Raw genomic sequence first — 6,001 nt, 5'->3', positions numbered from 1 at the left:
TGGAGTGGTTCATCTAAATCTTCACCTTTAAGAAAGCAAGTAAGCAGAAGGAAAAAAAAAAAGTTTACTAAATTAACCTGGAGGCTGTGGTAAAAAGAAATAAATCTACACTTCTGGGTTGTTTTTATTTTCTTTTTCTTTTTTTTTTTCTTTTTTGTAATTTTTTTCTTTTTTATTGTTGTTATTTTTGTTTTGGGGTTTGTTTCTCATTTTTTTTCCCCGGCAATACTGTCATGTAAATGCCAGTTGAGGCACTGTCACAAAAAAAAAAAAAATACGGGTGGGGAGACATTTGCTCCTGAAGGAAAACAGCAAGCAAATGAAATGGCTGTGAAGTTCTAAATTTCATCTGGGCACGCAAAGATAAAACATGTATTTACTTCCAGCCTCACAGATCCCTGTATGGGGTGGATTTCTCCAACCTTCAAAGTACTGTGATGCACCAGGATGCCCATGGCTCAGACCTTAGTGGGCTCCCTGCACCTGCATTTGGATCAGATAGTGGCACTGGATTTAAAATAATCAAAATTATTTATGCCCTTCTTGTTATTACTCAAATGTTTATTCATTATTCTGATTGAAAAAGGCAGAGTAACAGCACCATAAATCTTTGGAAATGTGTCTGTAGGACTCCAGGTTTCTTTGCTTCCTTTGGCTTACCTTCTTCCCAGATAGCTTATAATACTTTGTTATTACTACTCAAGCTTAGCATTTTTAGTTAAAATGAGAGCAGTTTTTTGCATGAATCTGCAAAACTGATCCTGTGTGTCTCTACTGGCAGCCACCCACAATCAGACTTGATGCACCCTAATGCTGGAAATGCACTTACCTAAATTAGATATCCCATTGCAGCAGCGCTCACCGATAGCAGGGCAGATCAGCGCTGCCTGCACCCTGGGAATCAGCTGACCACTCCTCATCCAGCAGCAGATTGAATTTGTGACATTTTTTATTCTAAGGCTCAGCTGTCAAGATGCCAGAATTGTTTGTCAAGTCAGCTTCAAGAATAATGGCAAATCCCTGACATTCTCAAATGGGTTTGAAGGCTCACTGTAGCAAAGCTGCTTCACAGAACTCATTCTTTATCATAGTCCTTACCTTTACATCTTCGTTCTCCCAGCCACTTTGAAGGCAATGAAAATAAGGCAGCCCCCAACCTAATCCATTCCTTATGCTGAATGATTTTGCAAGCTCAGCAGACATTGTATTGCCTGCAGAAACTCTCTTCTGAAATAAATCTTTTCTTCTATAAAAACTATTAGTGCATTTGCATATTTCCTTTCAGAAGCACAGAGGGAACTACGCCTGGGAAAAAAATGTAATACAGGAAGAATTTTGCTGCAGTAATAGCCTATCTGCACTGCACAGGTAAAATTTGTGCCATTTCTTTCCCTTGCCATGATACCACTTTGCAGCTGAGCTGACCTGTTACCCTGCACAGGTAGGGACTGGGTTTTCATGTGTCAGGTCCCAATAAGGAGCTTTGGAAAAGGGGCAAACCCCTGACCCCACAGGAGAACACTCACTCACGCAGCTGTAGGGTCCAGAGCAACTCTCCAGCTGCCTCTGCAGTCACAGCTCTGCGTGTTTGAGGGTGCCAGCATGGCCCTGGCAGCTGGTGGCCCTTCCCTGGTGTCATTGAACACATCAGATTGACAGAAACTCCTTTCTTCTGCAGCAGCCACTTTTACCATCAGCTGCATTGCCACAGCAATGTCACTAAATACATTTGGGGCAGAGGGGCTCTTTCTTTGGCTGTGCATTGCTGGAATTCTGAGTGGCAGATTTTCAAGCACAGATCTCTGCTTGACAGGATAGAAAATAATCTTAAAATCCCCCTCTAACACTCTCCTTGGCTTGGGGAAGTGGAACAACAGACACTAGTGAGCCCCTCATGTAGCAAAATGCTTTTATTTAGGCTCATGTCCTCATGAATGAAGGCTTGGTGAAGGCACAAAATGCAGAAATGTTTTAGTGCAACCAATAAGACCATTCCTGATGGCAAGGAAGGGCTGCTGTGACTGCTCTATATTGCCACCTAGGAATCTGTTCACATCGTAGCTTTTCTTTAAAGTTTGCCAATTTATGTGCCAACATGCTGGATCTATGCAAAACCCAAAGGGGAGCCCCACTAAAAAATAATCTCTGTTTTCTTACCATGCTTTAAATGCAGAGATGCAGCAAAGCCTTCTTGGCTGTGAAGGTCTTACTCATTATGCTTTTCATGATGAGCATTAATCTGTAATGAATCTCAAGTACAGAACAATGTGTCCTTATTTTTGACCCTGAAAGTGGCATCTGACATTTTCTGTCTGCTGGCTGCTGGTGTGTGCCAGGCACAGGACTCTGGGTGCTGTGCCCTACCTGACCAGTGACAGGGACACAGGCAGAGGTGAAGTCTTCAGAAAGAAAAGTAAAGAATGGTTCCAGCCAAAATTAGCAGATTTTGAGGAAAGGCACTGATGCAGATAAAGATTAGGAAGGCCTGAAACTTGGGTAGCAAATAACACAAACTCCTTCTGCAAAACCTTCCAGTGAAAATGCAGCTCTAGCTGTCATTTGTCTCCTCTACATCAGTTAGCTATTGCTTAGCTTCTTTCCCAAACTTTGGCATTGAATATTTGGAGCACCTATAAAGATCTTTATGGGTATACAAGCATAATTAGTCACTGTTAAGTAGATTCCCCAGACAGAAAAACTAAGTGTTCTGCTTGTGTTGGATGACAGAGCTGGATACGAATGAAATTGTACTGGTTTTATCAACCCACTGCAACATCCAGGTGTTGGATGAAGAGTTCAGCACTCAGAAGGTACCCCAGGACATGACCAGGTATCACAGATTATTCTGCTCATTCACAATATCTATTAACAAAAAAAAAAAAAACAAAAAACAAGACAAACTAACAAAAAAAACTAATCCCAAAAACCAACAAAACACCCCCCCCCCAAAAAAAAAAAAAAAAAAAAAAAAAAGCTGAGCAATATTGAAAGTCCAACTCTGTCTCAGGAATCCTGGAAATGTGTTGCTGGCTTGGCAGTGATTCTTCACAGAGACCTGCATCCCAGCTTCCCTAAGTCAAGCAAATTTCCCCCATAGTTCCAGGCAAATGCTCCCCAATCTCTTTTCTTTCAGAAAATATTGTAAATCCCAGGGTGAAAACTGTGTGGCTATGCACTCAGTTGTGGTGTGTTTTGTGTGCATCAGCCTTCTGATACCGAATGAAGAATCAGACTCAGTGGCCTCTTGGCCACTATGCTTAAGAAAACCTACTTTTGTTCCTGTAAAGTTGTGATAAGGAATTATTTAGCTGTTTTTTGTATGTTTGTAGCAACATATGTTGTTGGACATTTTATCTGTTCTCATGAATGTTCACTCAAGAAGATGCATTGACAAGGAAACCTCTCTGCCCTTCAGACACCAGGTTAGCTTGTGGCTTGAGAAACAGAAGGGAAAATCCATATTTTACCTTTTAACCAGGTGTACATGTTTTGGAATTAGACTAACCATAAGGACAAATTTGCAGAGATACTCTGAAGACAAGAAGTGCACTTAACAGAATTAAGGCAATTCAGGACATGAGGAATTAATGATGATATACACGGCAGCCTTTAGCTGTTTTCATCTACTGATGATACCCATTATTTACAGCAGCTGGTAAGCCTGCCTGGTTTACTACTATGGCCAGTTCCAAATCATTGTTCTCCCTCATTTGACTCCCATGTCAGGTAAGAAATGCTCTGTGTCTTTCAGAAGTTATTGCTCTTCATCAGAGAAATCCTGAATTCTGGTAAATAATTGTTGGGATCTTCTTGTTTTGTCAGGAACAAAGTCAATAACATCTAATAAAAAAAGCACTGTAATTTTGAGAACAGAGATGGCATTGCTTTTAATTGATAAAAGATAAACTTATTAATAAGAATAATGTGCCCAGAGAAAAATTTCTTACAACTGTCCAGTAAAAAAAATAATCATGGAACCACAAAGAATAGATGCAGCCATCTTTCCCCCAGCCATCTTGCTCGCTCTGCCTCTCTGCTTCATGTGCACTGCTGTTCCAGAGCCCAAATTCAAGTGCATTCACTGCAGTTCACCTCACTTTTTGGCCATTGGTTTCTAATATGCTGTCACTTTTTTTTTATGCAAGAACATTTTTCTTTTCTGCAAACTATCGCATATTCCCCATCCATCCTAATTTGTAGCTCACATATTTTCCCCATCCCATGTACTTCTTTGAGAATTGTTTTCATGTTCTCTACCTGGGTTTTCACCTCAGGCTGCCTCTCTTCTGTTCAAGCACAATGTCCAACACTGAAGAAAGCCAGAGTGACTGGCTTTCCTGAGTCTCAACCTATAAAAAACCAGAGTCTAGCTCAACAGCAGGTTTATAGCCTTATTACTTAAAATGTTGTTACTACAAAAAGATCTCCTGGCTCTGTGTGCATAATAAATCTCCACAGGGGCAGGCACAGCCAGGTTTCAGTGCTGGCTGTCTGGCAGAGTGAGGGCCCTGACTCCAGCACCTGCCTGTGCACAGCCCAGCTCCACAGGACACTGGGACACAGCCCGGGCACAGCTCCGCGAGAAGCTGGGACACAGCCAGGGCTGAGCTATATAGGGATCTGGGTTGCAGGGAGCTGGTGGGCAGAAACATGCAAAAAGGTAGAAAGAAGCAATCTGGACATTCAAGATCCTGCTGGTCCATCCCTTCCTTGTCCTTCTAGAAAAAAAAAATGTAGGAGAAGCCTCTGTGGCAAGTCCTCCATCACTTGCAGCGATTTTCAGGATGGACACTGGAAAAAAGATTTGGGAGATACAGCAGCAGCAAAGGATGAGAAAAGAGGGCATGTGCATGCTCATCAATTCCTGACAGAAACAGGGTTGAAGTGAAAAGCTTCCTGATGACCTTCAACAAGCAACTGAAGCATGAATACAGCAGCTCATTGAGAGCAGAGTTGATTGCCTCCACTGCACTTAGAGACTCCAGTTAGAAAAACACAGAAGAAACCTCAAAGACATACATGAAATTATAAAGGACACAGGCAGAGAGGATTAAGGTGTTAACCCTTCACCAGGATTAGCAGCAAAATGCTCAAATGTTAATTTAGAGACCAGAACTGAAGGGCTTGCACATTTTTGCCTACTAAAATCTTTGCAGCAAACAGACATTTTTGCAGCTAACAGAATTACAAGAGGCTATTAAACATTGGTAATAAAATATCCCTGGACATATGCAGGGGTTTGAAGTGTTGGTTAGTAAACTGTAAAATTTCTTTCATTCTCAGATGGCTCTTTGTAGGTTGCTGCATATTTTCCCTGTGGAAGTGATGGCAAATACAAGATTTGTGATGTATGCAAATTTTTTATCCTTAGAAATTTTAACTGTACCTGCCTCAAAATAAACTGTCCTCTCTTTAATTTCTTAGAGAGAAGAATGCATTTCAAAAAAGATAGCCTGTCTGGTTTCTGTAGTCCTGCTGCATGTGCATTTGTGTGCGTGCATGTGCGCGTACGTGCACGTCTAGGAGTGCTACAGCAGGTGTTACTCAAGGATGTGTTGACACTGAAATTCCTGTTTATTCTCAAAGCAGTCATTGTGCATCAGGTGCAGTTATTATCTGACAACAAGGATGGTTTCCTTCTCTTAATCAACCTGCAGGCACATTTGTGTGGAGCTCTAAGATGAATTCAGCAATAACCACCGACCGCAGCCTGGTCTGGCACAACCCAGCTTCAGCCACAGGCTTATTATGTACCTTTCATCCAAAGCAAACAGGTAAAAATTAATGCTTAAGTCATCTCTTAGTGCTGCCATGTGACATAGATGATAATACAAATACCTAACATTGTAAAATGAAATTAATATTATGTCCTTTAATAATGCTGTCGTTTTATAATGGAATTATTGATAACGAGCATCATCTTACTTTTATTAATTCTAGAGTTATAACAGCTACACCAGTGACATTAAATCATCTTAAATATGTAACCAAAAAAATCACC

Source organism: Serinus canaria, chromosome 3 (genome assembly GCF_022539315.1).
Source record: "Serinus canaria isolate serCan28SL12 chromosome 3, serCan2020, whole genome shotgun sequence".
NCBI classification, from domain to species: domain Eukaryota; kingdom Metazoa; phylum Chordata; class Aves; order Passeriformes; family Fringillidae; genus Serinus; species Serinus canaria.
Note: the sequence above shows the minus strand (reverse complement) of the source record.